This window comes from Lissotriton helveticus, chromosome 10, assembly GCF_964261635.1.
Source record: "Lissotriton helveticus chromosome 10, aLisHel1.1, whole genome shotgun sequence".
NCBI classification, from domain to species: Eukaryota; Metazoa; Chordata; class Amphibia; order Caudata; family Salamandridae; genus Lissotriton; species Lissotriton helveticus.
The window spans coordinates 589,057,992-589,078,053 of NC_136071.1; the positions used below are offsets into that span (position 1 = coordinate 589,057,992).

At 44.9% G+C, this 20,062-nt stretch overlaps 1 long non-coding RNA gene across 1 annotated transcript in view; it reads left to right on the top strand.

Annotated features, from left to right (window-relative positions):
- Positions 1-1,672: 1,672 nt before the first annotated feature.
- The window catches only part of LOC144785416 (uncharacterized), a 189,295-nt gene continuing 170,905 nt past the window's right edge, over positions 1,673-20,062 (top strand). The window contains exon 1 of the long non-coding RNA XR_013601874.1: positions 1,673-1,818. This is a non-coding gene — a long non-coding RNA (uncharacterized LOC144785416). The remainder of the gene's footprint in view (positions 1,819-20,062) is intronic.

Genomic DNA, 20,062 nt, shown 5'->3' on the forward strand with positions numbered 1-20,062 from the left:
TACAAAGATACTTGTGCAACCTGGAGGCCTCAAATTCCAGTCTCCCTAAAATAGCTCTAGAGGTTAAAAATATACTGTAAACTCCTGCATATGTTTGAATGCCTTTACAAGTTAACTCCATTTTTCATTCAAGGTATCCATTATCCATGATCGCTTTTAGCATAATTAAATACATAAACACATCAATTGTACCACTATACTAGGAGGAGTGTGGCTCACTGATTAGAGCGGCAGACCCTGATGCAGAGGTCTGGCCCGGGACCAGGGTTCAGTTCCCGATGCGGCAGGGTCCTGAGCCGAAAAATGTCCACGGACTTGATAATTTTCGCCTCGGTGCCTATTCTAAACATGGGGTCCCACGCTGCAACTCTGGGCAATAGTTGCTTAATCTCCACTACGGCTGCCCACCCGCTGCGGGATGCCTGGCTTTCACCCCGGGGATACCCAGTAGGGGTTATCTCACAGGGAACAGCCAGGACGGGTTCCCTTCAGGTGATATGTGCGCTATATAAGTCGCAATACATTTACATATACTCAAACATGCAGTGATACTCTTTACCTGCATTTCTTAAAGTGTATCGAGCATTACTGCTGTCCTTTATTACTATACATGTATCGTCAAATATATTTTCCTCATATTTAATTTGAAAGTATTTCACTAAGACAATTAAAAAAATATATGTGAAATGCACTACTTCTTCTGTCTTGTGACTTCACACCTTGGTCCTAACCAAAAAACAGCTCCGACATAAACAGCTTAGAGCTGACTGTGGTCGCATCTGGAAACGATCATTCTTGAGTGATTTACAAGTCTAGATTGGTCTATCAGAGACAAAAGGAGAAGGAAGCACAGGGGCAACATATGCTGCCTGTGTTGCCTTGGGCGAGCCTCCAGGGACCCAGAGCAAAAGAGAAAGGCAGAAGAAAAGAAAGACAGGAACAGAGCGGAAAAGAGAAACAACAGGGAAAGAAAATAACTTGCAAGATTGAGAAGAGCCGGGAAGTGCAGGATGGTGCAAGAATGAGGCTAGATTTGAAGTCAGAAACTAGGTAGCCTGAGGATTCACCAGCCACAGCACTCGGCAGTGCCAGCAGGGGACTCGTCAAACAAACGGAATCTTCTACCCTTATACAGTTCACCAACCCCCTACAGGGTTGGATTTCCTAGAGTGCAATCAGGTAGTGAGTGCCAATGAGCTGGCCTGAAGGGTCAGTGGGTGGACTGTATTTTTGGCTGTTGATGCCTCTGTTTTATTTTGCTGCCCGGGTCTTTTTCTGTCCTAGTCGGACCCTGCCCCCATGTACAACCGAAGAAAAAAGAGGGGTGGATGCAGAAAGAATATTGTTCAAAATGAAATGTGTGTGTGAGTGGGCTGCACTTACTATATTCTTGTCACAAACCTTTTCTCATCTGGGGTAAAGAAATCTGAAGCGCCTGCCATTGCCTATGTGAAAGGAATGTGATCCAGGATGCCGAAAGTCATGCCATCCAATTGTGTCCTTTCATGTTTAGTTGTAGCTGTGCTCGTGTTTAGCTCTTGCTGTGCTAGAAAGGAAGGTGAGGCTTGTCATGTGCTTTAAGCCAATAGCAAGAAGGAAGGCGAGTGGGCGTGGCTTCCACCAGTCATTTAAACCTCTGAACGATCAGGCTCCAGCATCTATCGCCTCTTGCTGAATATTTCTCTCACCTCTTGCAGAATATATCGCCGTAATGATGCAGTTTGTGTTTTTGGTTTGTTTTGTTTTATTTTATTCGCCTACAACAGTCAATGGCGGGTTAGAGGAACGGTCACTAAAGGACAACAGCTTTCCAGATAAGTAAGCAAAGCGCATGGATGTGCAAAGAAAACCTTTCTGTCTTTCTATTATTTCAAGCAAATGTTACATTGAATATTGATTAAATAAATTGGGCACCAATAACAAAAAACTCGGAATTATTTCATAGAAAAGACATTATGGCTCGCCTCAACAATGTATCATGTCAGGCAAATTTCATGTAGCCGTGTTGTGTATTAAAAATAAGTTAAAGGCATATTTAAGCTCCAGCTGCAAAACGACTCGCATTGAAAACGTATTCTTTTTTTTCTGAAAGACAGTTGTGTCTGTAGCCTGCAGTTCAGTATACAGTTCTGCGGCTGCACAATTCTTGCTGTTCCTTTTTTTTTTAATTACATTGTGAACAGGAGCTTGTAGTCATTTGAGCATTATGTATGTCTTTCTGTGCCGAAACCTAATAGATATAGATTCAGAGTTTGGCAGAGGGATTGTGTCATCATGTCGAACGAAGTACATTACTTCGACCATGTCAAAGGTGTTCCGCCTGCCAAATTTAGAGGTGTCCTCAGGCCCAACGGCTATCACTTGCATTTTCCAGGAACTGGTGTCATGTGCATCAAAATTTCAACATTTGAAAAAAATTATTTAAAAAAAATTCCCAACTGCAATTTATTATGGAAAATAAATAAACCCAATGACCCCATTGCCATGGGACTGTTCTCCCATGGTGTTGGGGTCATTTTGCAGTTTCCACTGTCCTTGATTGCTAGGTTTTACCTGGTGGTGACAGACAGTGAAAACAAGCCATTGTGCATCCTCTCTAAATAGGGTGTGCGGACAATTGGCATACCCTTCAGAGGTAACTACTTTGTTAGGCTATCTGAGGTGAGGTGTTGCTGCGACGGAGACAGATTAGTCTCCGCATAGATATACTGGAAGTCCACCCGACTATAAATGAGGCTGATGGACCTACAGTTTGGCAGAGAGGGTATTGCGGCTCCGTTGCAACAGAGTGCCCTCTCCTCTAAACTATACATCGGGCCTGGATTCAAAGGCCCTGATGTAGGATCGGAAAGGATGCAAATCAGTTAATGTTTTTGCACATTGACTTGCTCAACATTTTGAGGTGCAACCAATCTACTATACCACTCAGCCATGTATCAAAATATATTTTAGATGGATGTCGCAAGAACTCCTGCATCAATAATAATAATGAGGAAGCAAGAATTTTTTACCACCCTACAAATGACTGAGAATTCAGATCTCCCTCTCTGATTTACATCCCTTTAATGTATACTTTTTTTAGAGGCTCCAGTTCTCTGAGAAGGACATTGAATGCTCTTAAAAAAGTACATTGACTGAAATTAGGGCGAAAATACAGTGGTCCTCTAAACCAACATCCTTTCACCTGAGACTGTCAACGAAATTCCAATAGGGACAGGTTCCTCTTTGCAACTCAGTTACCACCCGATCTCAGGTGACCGCAATTGATCAGTGGTTTGTAATTGTAATAGGCATCATAAGCCAGGACTGTGACCCAAATACGAGAACAGCACCTCTTTTACACTCACTCCAGTTTGTGATTCTAAATTGGTCACATAAGCCCTTTTCTGAGTTATAAAATCTTTTTCTGGCTCATAAAATGACATTTGTACATCGCACAAAAATATTTTGTAGTCACAAACCCTGAGGTTTTGATATTCGCATGTTTTGTGACCACAAAACACCATTGTACATTAGGCCCTTACTGTTGCTGCACAGGGAAGAGTTGCTCAATTCGAATATAGTAGTAAGGATGCACACATGAATTAGTATTGTCCCTGAACAAACATGCATAGTTTAAGGCACTTGCTGTACTGCCTATAAGATTGTGATGCTTCAATAATTAGGTTTCTTAACAGTTTTACAGAACCAAACTTAAATGTGGATGTTTTGTTCACTATTGTGCACATGAATGTGTGCAGTCTTTGTACAATGTACGTTGATTGAATTTACTAAAATATTTGACGATTGGTTTTCAAAATAGTATGAAAAGATTAATACAACAAGAACAATGAGGTATTAATTAAAGGAAAGTCTTTTCGAAATTAGTAAAAAAAGAATCACTTAATATCCTACCAACAATCCTTAATTGATCAAAGAAAATAATTACTTTGCAAAATGGCAATCAGTTATAAACTGAGTTGCATATGCTATTCATAAAGTAATCCTAAAAGATACAAAACGTAGCATACAGTTCATTAGAAGGTCCCTGAATACATATTGCATAGGCGTGCCTGCCTACGAGACAGAAATGTGTACTTTCTAAAAAAACATCTAATAATATATGAACTGGTGAAGGATAATCTTGAATACTCTGCAGTGCTGGTAAAAGTAGTGAGTGCAGCATAGACTATACCTTTGTTTAACAACGTTTATTTACAATGCACAAACGGTTGTCAGACTTATGATGTTCAGGTCAAAGAGATGTAATTCTTTGCTTTATTGTACAAAAATGTCCTTGAAACAGCACACCGAATTCATTGTCACTCACTTAACTAATAGTTCAAATAAACGACGAAAAACAATGTTAAGACGCGTAACCCCAAAATTCACCATGTTTTTAAGCCATAAGCTGTCTTCCTCTTGGTTTTACAAAGGTTGTGGAAAAACATCAAGAATGCGTTTCTCATTACCATTTACCTGCATTCAAAGTTTCAAACTGTTTGAATAATTGACACAATGATTGAATCTACGCCCGTTCTGTGCTTTATTCCGTCCGCCAAGATTGGTTCAGTTCTCAAGATTCGTGTTTCAGGTGTTATACATGACCATTAATTAATCAGTTTAAGTCAAAGCACACTGCAGTAACTAAACGCCTTCTAGACAGTTCCTGGTGTGTTTTCATCCTTGAAGAAGCTCCCCATTGTGAGCTGTTTTTGGCATTCGGGGCAGTTCATGCTTAAGCTAGCATAACATTTTTCCACAAACGACATCCAGGTCATATTTGTTTCCTTTTCCGACATGTTGTGAATCGTAAAAGTACCTACAGTTTTTTCGTGTTCAAAGTTTTTTTATAAGGAGCTACAAAGAGATATATCAATACAAGAATAAACAGTTCCAATAAAATTAAGTACATTAAAAAATCATAAAATTAGGTAGTACAAGATATGGTACAAGCAAAACAAATCAAGACCAGTAAAGCAAACCAGGTTCCACATATAATGTCCAGCAGGCAGATAGAGGAGAGTTGCATCCAAGGTAACCCGACGGAATGTATAACATGACCTGGGGAGAAATTGACACCTCCAGACAAGAGCAGAAACATCATGAGTTATACAATTGCTTAAAACAAACATGTAATACATATGAAAGTTGGAAGTATCAAACTCTGACGATGAGTGAACATAGCTTAGAATGACAGCCGCACAGAGGCATAGACAGTATGAAACGCTCAGAGTGAGAAGTAACCAAGATTCAGGGAGGTTTGTATGAGTCAAAGTGGTCGTCTAGTGAGGACCAAAGTTTCCTGAGTGGCGGACGCCATGGGGTAGAAGTTAAGGATATGTTGTCAGCACCTCTTAAGTGAGATATCCAGTTCAACCAGTGGGGAAAAGAAGATTTTGTGTGCTTTTCCATTTATTAAGTATGACCACAGAGCGGCGCTGTTGAGTCCTGCTGAGAGCGGCGCTGTTGAGCAAGTCGAGAGGAGTCCGAGGAGAGAGGAGAGGGAGCGCAGCACAGGAGCCGCTGCGAGCCGTTTGAGAGCCGCTGTGAGCCGCCGAGAGCCGCAGCGTTCACTGACGGTCTCTTTAATCCCTCCACCCTCGTGAGGACACTGTTACCGATGGCGGCAGCAACGGAGTGAGCCGCGAGCCGTGTGCCACAAGCGCTGCAAAGAGCAGCTGAGTCGGGAGGGGCCGCGAGAGGATCGCCTGTGCTGCAACCGCTGGAAACAAAAAGCGGCGGGGGTTTACCATCTGCCACCCGCCCTCCGCCTGTGTTGTGGAGTGCAGCGGGAGAGCAGGAACTCCGCCCACGACCAGCAGCTGCAGCTGGAGGATCGCCTGTGAGAACCGGAGAGCAGGGGAGAGGAGGGTACGGTGAACAGCGGAAGGAGCAGTCTAGTCCAGTCCAGCTCTGCCAGCTCTACCCCACGTGGGAGGTAAGTCCAGGAGGCAAGCAGGGCCGCCGATAGAGGCGGCTGCGAAGTAAGAGCCCGGGGGTTGACCGAGGGGCTGCCTGACTAGGTCTTCCAGCCCGCGGTCTCCCCTGAGTGCCCCGCTTGCCACCTCCTCCTGCCCCCTCCTCCTGCCCCCTCTTCCTCCCTTTAAGACGGGACAATAAAATCTTGGATAGGTCTCGTTCTGAAAATCGCTTAACAACTTTGCTTAGTCTTCTTCTGACAGTTCTGACTCCCCTAAGGCCACCACCTGTGGCCCTTCCACCTTCCACCATCCCCCTACATACTCACTGCCGCTCTCAAAGGTAGGACGAGCACAGTGGGAGGCCTTTTACTTATCGGGCCAACTCCAGTACCCCCTTTTCTGCCAAGAGCACCACCTTTCACCTTCCTCCACTGTCTGTCGGTTGGCTGCAATTAAATACCAACTGCTTAACATGAGATCTGGCAAGATTCGGGGGAGCCAAACGAACAAGGGAGGGAAAAACAAGCAAAAACAAAAACCTAAGCTATCTAAGGGGGAGATGGAGACTCAGATGGACCTGTCCACAGCTACAGCTATAGCTATAGAGAAGACCCCCCTACCAGAAACAATTGACCTAGGTCTCAAGTGAAATAACGGAACAAATACAGGCCCAAACTGCCACGACCAAACAAACAAGAAAAACAACGAAAAAAGAAGGGGGAAATAAAATGAACATAACTCTGGTTCAGCCCAAAATTTATACTAAATTTTGCTTTCTAAAGAGTCCAGGGGACGTATTATTTTCAAAGATAAACAAAGTACCATGCCTTCAATCGCCTCTTGAACCATGCCAATCAGCCTTAAACCATCATCCGAGAGATAAGCGGCCCCGATTGGATGATAGCTACAGCAATAGCATCAGTAATTGCAGAGGAGACAAAAGTATAACATCTATTACACCACCTCAAAAAACTTCTACACCTCAGCGCAATAAAATCAAAACGGGGCAAAAGTTCGGGCAAAAGCTCGAGATGACAGGTATCCCGGTAGGACGGGAATTGACCATAGACGAAAATCTTATACAAATACATCGGCCGAAGGAAGCCATGGACATGCCGCCATCAATAATGGAGAAGAAGAATTCAAACATCAACGGTAACACCGAGAATATCAGCATGACTAATGAATTAGGTCATGAGGGCAACAAGGGCATAAGTAAAAATGAGGAGGGCGCAAGGAAAGAGGAAACTGTAACTCCACCAGCATGGTTAAAAAAGATGGAACCCTCATTAGCAGTCCTCGATATAACAAATAACGAATCCATACTAGTATCCAAGGCATCAGAAGGGATGCAAAATAAAGATATAAGCCAGAAGAATTGCATACCAGAGGTGATCGAAATCTCTTCTTATTTAAGGAAAGAGGAGTGGGAGGAACTCATGGCGGCTTATCTGAAAGACCTGAGCGCAAGTAGGTCGGCCAGTGAGTCAACAAAATGTGGAACGGTACATCTGGAGATAAATATAGCAGAAATAGGGGGGCTAGGAATGGCGCAACTCTTAAAAAAGCCACCCGTGCCCCAAGAAGCGAGACTCAAAGAGTGCCACGGAAATCAGGATACAATTCCGGCTCAGGCAACTCCAGCTCAGGATAGGCAAGAAAGCGCATGGCCCAGTCTTCTTAACACAGTACAACTCTTGGTGGATGCAGCACACTACCAATCGGAAAAAATGGATGCCCAACTAACATTGTTAGACACGCTGGCAGTATTTGTAGTTGCAATAGATGGGAAGCTGGGCGCGTTAAACTCGCTTCTTCAGAGCAAATCAAACCAACTTGAGGACACCAAAAGGAGAAACGGCATTGATTGTGAATGTGGCCCAATCATTGATAAACTGGCCACTCTGCCAACACTAATGTCAGACTTATGTGGACACCTCAAAAGATCTACCGAACATAGTCAGAAGATCGGCAGGGACGTACTGGGTTGCCCAAAATGAAATGATCCTAGCAAAGTGCCAACAGCACAAACAGAGGAGGCTGAGGCTGACGCCACCTGCAGCAAGGACACCAATGTCAAACGGCATGATCACCCAAGAACGGTAGAGAAAACGCAGGATACAGGGGAGAATAGGACGGAGCCATCAACACCTCTATTGGCAGGTGTCGAAGACGACACGGACACAAACTATAAATTAAATGCCAAACAGAGGAGAGCGAAAAAACGTAAAGGGAGAAAACAGAAGCTCTGCTCTAAACGTGAAGGCTTTAGGCAACTTTTTGGGCAAACAAAGACTGAAGAACAAAGCATGAGCAACTTGGTGGAAGAAATATCATTAGATCGTGAACACGACGAAAGAGGTGGCCCATCTGAAGATATTGCACAACCAATAAATAAAAGCTCAGTGAAAATAGTAGCTGATCCATCAAGCAATCAAGCCGTGGTGCCCCAACATTCTGGGACCATCTCCTCACTGGCCGACCCTGGGTCATGGAGCGGACAAACGCACAATATGAAACCTCGCACAAAACCCAAGGGAAGCCCGAAAGCTTTAATAAGCCCAAGGGGAGAAAAAAAAGGAAGACGAGATCTAGGACTCACTGAGAACCAAATATCAGCCATCACCAAAGAAACTGTGCCAACTTATGTACAAGCGGACCAGCCAACGACAACAATTGCACATGCAGCCCTGACCTTAAACAAGCAGCTTCCACGCTGTGAAACCTCTGGTCCAACTGAATGTGCAAGGGATCAAAGCTCAGCATGGGAGCACCATCGAGAGGGCTCTCGGGAATCAGCAAATACGATAAGTAACATGAAGCTGATAGCAACACTAAACACGGACAATGTGGTTGGAGGTGCCATCAACCAAGGGGAAGCTTCGGATGCCATATGGTTTATCCCCGACTATATCTCCAAAGGGAGACACGATACCCTTAACAGAGGCAACATCTTGCAATTATTGGCCCACATCCCTTCACTGACATCTGTGGCAAGCTCTGACCTAAAGTCCATTGAATTCATAGCTGTGGAAGGCACAGGAAAAGAAGCGACGAAGACGACTTGGGCTTCGGCAGACCAGGCACAAAAGATCCTTACGGAATCCGAGACTTTTAAAAACTGGGGCATCATGTTGAGGCCCTTTTCAAAGCCTCGATACCCGGATGTACTGTGCTCTGAGAGGAACCTGAACCTGAGGGAGCACGCAGAAGGCAGTAAAAGCACGGTTCTTAGGGGTGCTGTCGGGCCAAGTTGCATTGATAGAAATGGGTTCCTTGAACTCACTCTAGGGGAGCGACATGGAAGACAAGCTCCTAACGGGTGGCAGGAACAAAGACGGTTCGTGAGAACCATAACAAACAGCAATTGACATGCACAGCGGACAACAACAGAGCACCTACAGGATCAATTGTGTCTATGTTCGTGGAATATAAATGGCCAAGCATCCAAAATGCTTGACTTGGACTTCATAGCTTATATACGGTCCTTTGATTTAATCACGCTACAAGAAACCTGGCTTGCTGAGCCTCCGCACCTTCAGGGATACCTACGCTTTTTCTCCGGCGCAAAGAGTCTAGCCAAATATGGTCACTTAAGAGGAGGCTTGGTAACATATGTAGCTGCAACTAGCTTTGCGATGGCCAAAGAAATCGGGCCCTCAGCAACAGCTGCACTTGCAGTCAACCTGACTCTGACAACAGGACAAGGCAAGACAATAAACACCTGCACCCTGGTCAATGCTTATATTCACCCCAAAGGAAAGAAAAAAGCAGCGGAGGAGCTATACGCATACATAGAAGAGTGTATCATGGGGGAAAAAACAGTGAATCTAGTACTCACTGGGGACTTTAACCTCAATCTCATGGGATCAACACAAGAGGAGGGTATCATGGCACAAAATACATTCTGGGCCCTACCACAACAAGGCAAGCCACAAAGAGCCGACCAATCAAAACTGGGAAAGAAGGTACTTGAGGCATTAGAAAACTTTAACATCAGGGCACTAAACGGCAGGTTTACAGGGGATAACCCGCCAGCCTCAACTTTTCACTCAAGAATAGCGAATAGCACGCTAGACTATACCTTCGTGTCACTTCCACTCTTTCAATTCATAACATCTTATCAGATTGGAAACCAAACAGACAGTGATCATTGTCCTCAGGAAATCATTATGGATCTTGCCAAACCGAATTACGAGCGTTCGACGGCTCCTAAAGAGTCCATCTACACCGTAAACTTCAAAAAGATCAAGGATTCGGTCGCAATGGGCGAACTTTTGATTGGACTGGCAAAAAAACACTATATGGAGCGCACAGGCATTAAAGAAGTAGTGAAGTGGGTGCAGTTTACTACTATCCTGGGGCAATATGCAACCAAGCCAAAAATGAGCACAAGGACGAATAACCTGGGCACCCTTCCCCAAGCATATAGAGGGAAAGTAAAAGAAATGAAATACTCAATCTCTAAGCTAATGAGAGCAGCACAGCAGGACCAGAACAACAAAGGGGCACTGCATCAACTCTCTAAACTAAAAGCTTCACTAAAAAACTAAAATGGGAGGCAAACAGAACTAAAGAGGAACAACTTTGGGCAACACTCCATGAGGACATAAAAAAGAATGACAGTGCAAATTTTTGGAAAAAAATAAATTCATTAACGCACCCTGCAAAAATGGAGGTTACATCTAACATTGCAGAAGCAACTTGGGCAGCGTTTCTTGAAAACCACTTTAACCGAGATCTGTCGGCCAATCAGATTATGAGCAAAACTCTCATTGCACGAGCCCATGATGTCGGCAATAAGCTAAAAATGTGCCAAACTAAACAGGACATGGCAGGGGATGTAGATAATATATCTCTGGAACCTATAATAAAGCGGCAAATAAAGAAAGGAAGAAGGGAAGGTGCGCCGGGTCCAAATGGGATTCCGCCCGTCCTTTTTAAACAAGACACGGATTATTGGGCAGCGGCATTGGAACCCCTCTTTCGGGAGATCAGGTATACTAACATCCTACCAGACACTTGGAAGGGCTCCGTTATTGCCCCCATATATAAAGCAGGGGATAGAGGTCTCCCTCAAAATTATCGGTTAGTTGCCCTAATCGATAATGATGCGAAGTATTTTGCAGGTCTAATACTGGAAGAACTAAAGGCATGGGCCACGAGGAAGTCTCTCATACCTGTCAATCAAACAGGTTTCGTTAAAGCTGTGGGGACAACAAAAAAACATACTGTCTAGGAGCATGCTTATAGATAAGGCAGAGAAGAAAAAAATGCCCCTGCACCTCTGCTTCATAGACTATAAGGCGGCATTTGACAACATGAACCGCAATTTACTATGGACAAAACTCAAGGATTGGGGTATCCCAAAAGGGTTGTTGGAGCCCTTAATCAATCTACATACAGACACTTGGATTCAGATTAAGGTGGGGGACGGCTCAATTCTGTCAAGGCGGATACAAACTAACAACGGCCTTAAGCAGGGTTGCGTGTTGGCACCCACACTGTTCAATCTGTTCCTGGCGGATCTTGTGCCCCTATTAAGTAACTGTAACTCACACTCGCCAAAATTAGGAGGCCTAAATCTACCATGCCTCCTATATGCAGACGACCTGGTGTTAATAAGCCATACCAGAGTAGGGCTTCAAAATCTCTTAAACACAACCCAGAGATACTCCGAGCTAAATGATCTAACAGCGAACCTCGAGAAGACGCAAACAATGACAATCAGCAGGAACAAACATAAGAAAAGCTTCTCGTGGTTCTGGAATAACACCCGCATCAAAGACACCTCGTCGTACAAATATCTAGGTGTGAAGATTGACAGGGGTGGCCAATTCAGTGAACAAAGGGCCAGCATAAGAGGTAAAGGCCTCGCTATGGCAATCGCCTTAAAAACATTAAACAACAACCTCTCTTGCCCTTCTCAGACCCCTCCACTACATGTCATACGTGCAAAATTACTACCAACACTAACTTATGGGAGTGAGGCCCACCGAGGCAGAGACGCCGTAACACTTGACAGTACAATCGTGACGGCATATAGAATCATCTTCGGCCTCCCAAAGCGATCCTCCCCAGCACAGATCAGATTGGAGTTTGGTATTCGGTCACAGGTTTTGGCACGACAAGGGGCATATATCTGCTCATGGAACAAAGTAAGAAAAACGACTGAAGGAACATTAAACGAGTACTTACGGAAAAAACTAGAGCAGACCCAAAACTCACCAGCAGAAAAATATTAGGCAAAGAGCATAGCGAGCACCGGGCTGGCAGAACTCTGGGCGTCCCCGGCAGATCACAAATCAATCAACAAACTGGTGAATAAATCAATTAAGCTTAAGTCATGGGTCCAGGATTATGCCACCCTATCAAAAAGATCTCACGCATGGATGGTATTAAATACATACCTGACACAAGCCTCCCAGCCTTATCTTGGTCTAGGTTATACAAGAAAAAACAAATTATCCTTTTTAAGATATGGACTGGGCCTGCTTCCATGCATCCTACACCTCCCTCACTGGCTGAGATCCAAATCAGGAACATTATGCAGGCTATATGGCATTGGGGCTGAAGACATGATGCACCTGCTATGCACGTGTGAAGAATTGCAAGAAGAAAGAAAGCTCCTGCTGAAACGCCATTTTATTTTACAGGGGGTACGCACACGAAGGAGTGCAGTGCTAACCTGCTTTTCAGCACAGGACCCTCAGCTGAGCTGCAGTTTCGTGAAATTTTTAAAAGCAGTGGAAAAAAAACTACTAAAAACTGATCAATGACTAATCTACAAACAGGACACATGATTTAATTTATGAATCACCTGTAAATTTTAATGAAAATTGTGGAAAAACATGAATAGACTAACAAGCTACAGAGTGGATGAGTAGTATAAAAGGCCTAATGTGGGCGGCCAGCAAAGAACATCATTTTGTATGCTGAACTGTTTATGTTTATCGCAATATAGTGTTGAATTGATCTTAAACGCATGGTTTTATGAGTATTTTAAATTCTGCTATTGTGTACTGTATCGTATTGGTTTTAATTAACTGTGCAATAAACTTCCAAACTTGAACAGTTATTAAGTATGATTTTAACTGCAGCCGTCAGCAATAGGTCCAGTAGGGCTTTGTCATCATCATTGAGTGTGACGGCTTTGGCAAAACCTAGAACAAGTGTTGAAAATTCTCTTGGTAGGGTGATATGGAGGACTTTATTTATAAAATCAAAGATTCTGTCCCAATAGGAGGTAACACAGGGGCATCTGAAGATTAGGTGTTCCAGGTCTCCACCTTCACCTGTACAATTCCAACACGTGTCGTCGGACTTGATTTTATAGAGAAACAACCTCCTAGGTGTCCAGAAGGCCTTGTGTAGAAGCCAGAACTTGGTCTGTGATAGGGTAGGGCATATTTTGTGGCGAGTGGTGGACTCCCAAGTGCTGGCCCAGATTGTGTCTGAGTTAGGTGTGGAGGAGAGTGAGTCCCAGTAGCGTTGGAGAGGTGCATTTAGGGAGGACGATTGTGGCCGCATTAATTTATACAGTCGAGAGACTTGGTGCCCCAATTTGTTAAGGGAGGTGATTAAGCCTGGGAGGGAGGGGGTGACAGCCTTCAAGTTAGCTTTCGCTAGAGCTACTTTAATGTAAGAAGTTGTAGAATTCAATCTTGTGTAATCGGAACCTATCCTGAATTTCCTTGAAGGTTAGTGGAAGCGAGTTTTCGACTAGTTGGTGGGGTAATAAGATACCACTGTCTATCCAAGAGGGGTAGTTTAGAGTTTTCCCTTTGTATGTAATGGCGGCATTGTGCCATATTGACTCCCAATATGAGTGTCGGAATTGTTGTGGCAGTACTAACTTTTAGAAGAGCCATTTTAGTATTCTTGAAGATAGGGCCCGGTCCTAGGCTGGGACGGAGTTTGACGGTGAGTAGGGCGCTGGGACTGAGACCATACAGCAATGACTTTTCCACAGAGAGCCACACTGGGGTATAGTCAGTCTGGGAGGATAACCAGTGCGACCCCTGCTTTGCTAGAAAGGCGATTTGGTAAGTTTTGTAATCCGCCAGGTTGACTCCTCCTAGTTTTTTATCTAATCGAAGTTTTTTAAAACTGATTCTGGCTTTTTTGCCCTGCCAAAGAAATGTCGAGATGAATTTATCCAATTTGTTATGGAACTCTTTGGAGAGCATGAGTGGGAGCATCGTGGCAAGGTTGTTAACCAGGGGGGATATCATCATTTTTATGGTTTCAATACGGCCCCACCAGGTGATGAAACGGGGTGACCATCCGTCTAACAGATTTTTGATTTTGTTTAGGGTTTTCATTTCGTTATGTTTAAGGGTACTCAGTAGCTCGTCCGTGAAGTCAATTCCCAAATATTTAATCACTCCTGTTTGCCAGAATAGGCCGGAGTCGCCCAGCACTTCTCTTGAAGTGTGGACATTAAGAGGTTTTACTTCGGATTTATCTCTATTTAATTTGTAGCCGGACAGGGAGGAGTATTTGTCTATTGATGTCATTAGAGCAGCAATGGAGTTAGCAGGATTTTCCGTAGCGATCAGGATATCGTCTGCATATGCTGCTAACTTGACTCGCGTGTCCCCAAAAGATATACCCGCAATGTCTCCGTTATTTTTGATATCTGTAAGGAGGGGCTCAAGGGCTAGTAGAAAGAGAGCTGGTGAGAGAGGGCAACCCTGTCTGGTTCCTTGGTATAGGCGTAAAGGGTCTGAGAGGGTGCCGTTTATAGCTATCCTGGCAGAAGGGGCAGAGTAGAGGGCCATCACCATCCTGGTAAAGGGGTCGCCAAGATTGAAAGAGTGCATGCACTGACGTAAAAAGGACCATGAGACCTTGTCAAAGGCCTTTTCCGCGTCCAAGGTTATCGCTACCATTGGCACGGAAGAGGACCCTGCCTTTTCAAGAATATGACACAATAGTCTCGTGTTGTCATTAGACATCCGATTTTTTAGGAAGCCAACCTGCGAGGGGCTAATTAATTTGTGGAGGATGGAATTTAGTCTGGTCGCTAAGATTTTAGCATATATTTTGCAATCAAGGTTTATCAAGGATATGGGACGATAATTTTTAGTGAGTAGTGGGTCCTTCCCTTCTTTGGGTAATACTATAATCGTGGCCTCACTCATTGAAGGGGAAACACTGCCACTGGCTGCAGTAGAGTTATAAAGTTTAAGGAGCGGAGGGCTAATTTGGTCTGTAAAGGCCTTATAAAAGGGAGCAGTGAAGCCGTCTGGACCGGGGGCCTTATTATTCTTCAGGGTGTTGATTGCTGCTTTGATTTCTGCACTAGAGATTGGGGCGCCTAGGTGAGACCTGTCGGATTCAGAAAGTTTTGGAAGGTGGAGTGAATTGAGGTAGTCCGCGCAGGCTGATTCGTCTAATATTTTGTCATTTTTGTAAAGGTCTTCGTAGAATGTTTTGAAAGTGTTAAGGATGTTAGATTGTTTAGTGTGTGTGACGTTACTGGTATCTTTAATGGACGATATGGTGGTCAATTTCTGTTTATGTTTGAGGTAGGAGGCCAACAGTTTCCCAGCTCTGTTGCCCTCGCATAATTTTAGGGCCTTGAAACGATTAATCCATACCCCCGCCCGTTTGCTGGTGATGGTGTTGTATTCCTATTTTGTCTTGGTTAACGTATCTAATACTGTAGAATCAAGCGGGTTTGATTTGTGTTGGGCTTCCAGTGCACCAATCTGGTGTTCCAGAGACTCTAGCTCTTTATTAAGTGCCTTGTTTGTCTTGGCCCTGATGGTGATTATGGCCCCGCGAATTGTGGCTTTCAGAGCATCCCACAGGGTATTAGGTGTAGTATCGGGGGTGTCGTTTAAGGATAGATATTCCTCAATTGCGTTCGCTATAGTTAATTTGTTTGTGGGGTCTGAGAGCGTCTCATCGTTAAAGCGCCATCTCTTGGGTGGGATAATCGATCTGGACCAAGCCAGTTTGGTACGGATACAGGCGTGATCAGAGACCAATTTGGGGGCTATTTCTGTCTCCTCTATAATATGTGTGAAGGGGCTTGAGATCAAAATGAAGTCGATACGTGAGTAGGAATTGTGTGGTGCAGAGTAAAATGAATAATCCCTCCCGTCTGGATTTTGTAGGCGCCATGAGTCTTTCAGATGATATCTGTCACAGAGGCGAAGGAGGGCGTCATGCGAGCGGGAGGGGTGGAAGGCGCACTTGGATTGCCTATCGAGAATTGGGTCAAGGGGGAGATTAAAGTCACCTCCCACTATCAACAGGTCCTCCGTAGGGATAGATTCTAATGAGCGGGAGACAGAGACCCAGAATTCCGGGTCGTCTGCATTTGGGCCGTAGATATTTAGTACATGAATGGGGTCGTCTTCCCTTAGAAGATTAGTAATGGAGAGTCTACCTACTTCGTCGTGGGAGTGTGAGACTAGAGTAAGGTTAGCTTTTTTCGCCAAGAGGGTGATAACCCCCCCTTTTTTGTGAGTAGCTGGTGAAGACAGGATGTGTGACGCCCAATGGATGTTCAAAAAGCGTAGATCATCCTCGGACAGTTTGGTTTCTTGAAGTAAAATAATGTCTCCCTTAGATTTGGTAATATACTCGAGAACTTTCCTCCTTTTTACCGGATGGTTGAGGCCCTTAACATTAAGAGAGACTATCGTGAGATCATCGGCTAGTGATTTAGTCTTAGCCATTGGGGTTGAGGAGCATCGCTGTGAAAGTGCGCTGTGGTCTAAGGAAGACAACGCGAAGCTCCCCAAGCTGCTCAGTGCGGGCATCGTGTAGGCCATTGTGTGAAGGTACAGTGGACTGCAACGAAATACACCTGACACATGTGGAATAGGTAAACATAAGTAAAAAACAGTACAAAACAGATAAAAAGACTAAGGATCTTTGAACTCTTTTAGCTCCATTTTCTCCCCTCCCTGTCCTCCCCCTCCCCCAACCCCCTCCCCCTGTCCCACCCTCCCCTCCCCCCATATACGTACATCGGGAGTGCGACGGCAGTCCCGTGCAAGGCGGAAGTCAGGGATACATAGATGGTAGTTAATAGCTTCCCTAGATTGTGATAATGTAATGGAAATAATAATCTCGGTAACTTTTACATATTTTAACCAGTACAAACTGCAGTGACGCTGAAAGGAAAGACCCATTAATTATAACAGTGAACATGGGCGGTGATTAGAAACCAAAGGCATTACGCGGTATGGCAAACCGAATATAACTAAACCACATAGGACTATCAGTGCCGGCGGGCAATAAAGAGCAATACAAATCAATGAAGAGCAACAATAGTGCAACGCTATCGCAGTGCATCGGCCTAATTGCATTAAAGTTGCATCCACAATCCTCTGCAGATAGGCAAACTTTTAAGGAAAAAGAACAATGATCTTGATCAGACAACATGCGTAAACAGAACACAAAAGTACAACAATATGTTGGGGCTCGAGGCCTACTCACTGTACAGTTGTGGGTACCTGCATCCGCAGGGGAGTGTCCAGCAAAGGACACAAAGGCACATTACTAAGAATAGAATTAAAACTAGAATGACAGTGACACTTTGACATTGAGCCAGAATGAGAGTGAGATCATGTCTTCCTCTTGTTCGAGAGGCCGGACGCTAGGTCCATTTCTTGTTTGCGACGGTCTTCCAGAAGATCAGCAAGGATTTTGGGGTCTGTGAAGTATCTCGGGTGGCCGTTGATTACAACCTTGAATTTCGCTGGACCAGCAAAGGAGAAAGAAATGCTTTTGGATCTTAGTTTGTCTCTGAGCTCCAGGAAACCTTTGCGGATAGCCATCGTATCTCTGGAGTAGTCTTGTGTGAAGATCATTCTATGGCCTTCCCACGAGATGGAGTGGTTTCTTCTTGCGAATTGAAGGATCATTTCAACGTGCTGAAAACTGAGCGGTTTGCAGATCAATGGTCTGGGGCCATTGGAGCTCTTGGTAGCGAAGGTGGGGATTCTGTGCGCCCTATCCAATTCAAGGCCGTGTGGGAAGTCCATTTTGGTGATCATGGGAATTCATGATTCAAGGAATGCCAAGCAGGAATCCGCATCTTTTTCGGAATTCTCGGGAACGCCAAAGATCTTGATGTTACCTCTTCTGTTCCTATCCTCCAACTCCGCGTTATGGCGTTTCAGCTCTTCCGTGGTCTTTTCTAGGCATTGGATTTTGGAGACTGATTGTTTTGAGATGTCCTCCATGTCGCTTATTCGTTGTTCAGCCGTGCCCAGGCCCGTGTTAATTACATTTATATCAGCTCTGATCGCAGTTAGCTCAAGTTGCATAGAGTCAGTATTGGCTTTGGTGGATTTAGAAAGATCGTGTAGATCTGCCAGCTTCCTGAGAATCATCTCCATATTGGCTGCCATATCGGCTTTACTTTTGATGGGTGAGTCCAAGAGTGAGTCTGATTTCACCTTTTTAGAAATATTTCTGTCCTCCCTATTCGTCATTGTTGCCTGGTATATGTTCGCGTTCTCTGGGAGTCTGTTCGACCGTAAATAATGTAGGAGGACACTGCTGGGTGACGAGGCTGGGCACCCACACGAGTAGAGACGGCTGCAGGACTACTAAGGCGACTGGTGTGTGTTCGCGTTTGCTGGGAACCAGCCAGACCTTAACTGCTGTAGGAGGATACTGCTGGCTGTTGCAGCTAGGCACCCACGCGAAAAGAGTCGGTAGCAGGACTATTAATGCGCCTGGGAACACATGAGTGGATGTGGTTAGGCTCCAATGGTTGTAGGACACTGGCTACAGGCTTGTGGAAGAGCAGGGAGCGCACTGAGGAACATGTAGGCGCAGTGCCCGATCGCTACATAGTAGATGGGGTGCCCTGCTCGCTTAGGTCTTGGGTGATATTCTTCTTTTAGAATGGTATTGCAATCATCCGGGAAAAGATAGACAGAATTTATGCCATTTTTAATTCCACTTCTGCTACTCCTACCCATGTCGCGCCTCTGGTTACTCCTCCCTGTTCCTTGCCTACCACTCCCCCATTGCTTTCCTGGGATCCTATTTCCCCGGCGCTTTTTAAAAAATATCTTCAGGACATCAAATCTGGTTCTCCCCTTGACCCCCTCCCCCCTCAAGTTCTGGGTTCCCTTGACCCAGCTCCTTTCCACATTATTTTGGATGTCCTCAACGCCTCATTGGTAGAAGCGACTGTTCCGAATGAATGGAAGCACGCAATGGTGGTACCATTATTAAAGAAGGCCAATGCTGATCCGAACAATCCTTCCAACTTTCGCCCTATTTCTTTGCTTTCCTGTTTCTCCAAGATTTTGGAGAAACATGTCAATTCCTTACTTAGTTCTTTTGTTGAGTCCTCCAATTTTCTCCATGGATCCCAGTCCGGTTTCAGGGCTGGTTTCTCCACGGAAACTACTCTCCTTGGCGTGTCAGAAACCATCAGGCGCCAAGTGGATAAGGGTGAGACGGTGGCACTCATCTTGCTTGATTTGAGTGCCGCTTTTGACACCGTCTCCCATTCCATCCTATTATCCACCTTGGAGGCAGTTGGTGTTGGTGGTACCGCCCTGGCCTGGATTGCTAACTTTTTGTCTGATCGCACGTTTCAGGTTTTTTCTTCTACCTCTGTATCTTCCACCCTTCCTTCTCCTCACGGTGTTCCCCAGGGCTCTATCCTCAGTCCCCTCTTCTTTAATCTGTACGTAAGGCCTCTTGCGTTCTTGGCCGAACAGGCTGGTCTAACAATTTATTCCTACGCTGATGACACACAGGTCATCTACTCACTTTCCACTAACAAAAACCTCCCCTCCTCCTCTCTTCAAACTGGATTAAAGCATATATCGGACTGGATGTTGAAGCACAAACTAAAGCTCAACGGGGACAAAACAGAGCTGCTTCTGTTTGGACCCGACACCTCTCTTTGGGGCCCTCACCATTGGCCTCCGGAGATGGGTCCTCTACCTATTCCATCAGTGTCTGCGCGCAACCTCGGTGTGATCTTCGATAACCAACTCACTTTCAAACATCATGTTGTGAAAGTTGCGGCCACCTGTACTACCATCATCAGGTGGCTGAGGAAGATCACTTGGATGCTGCCTACAGACACTTTGAGGACCGTGGTCCAGGCCCTTGTCATCTCACGCCTGGACTATGGGAACATCCTGCTCTTAGGTGCTGCCAAA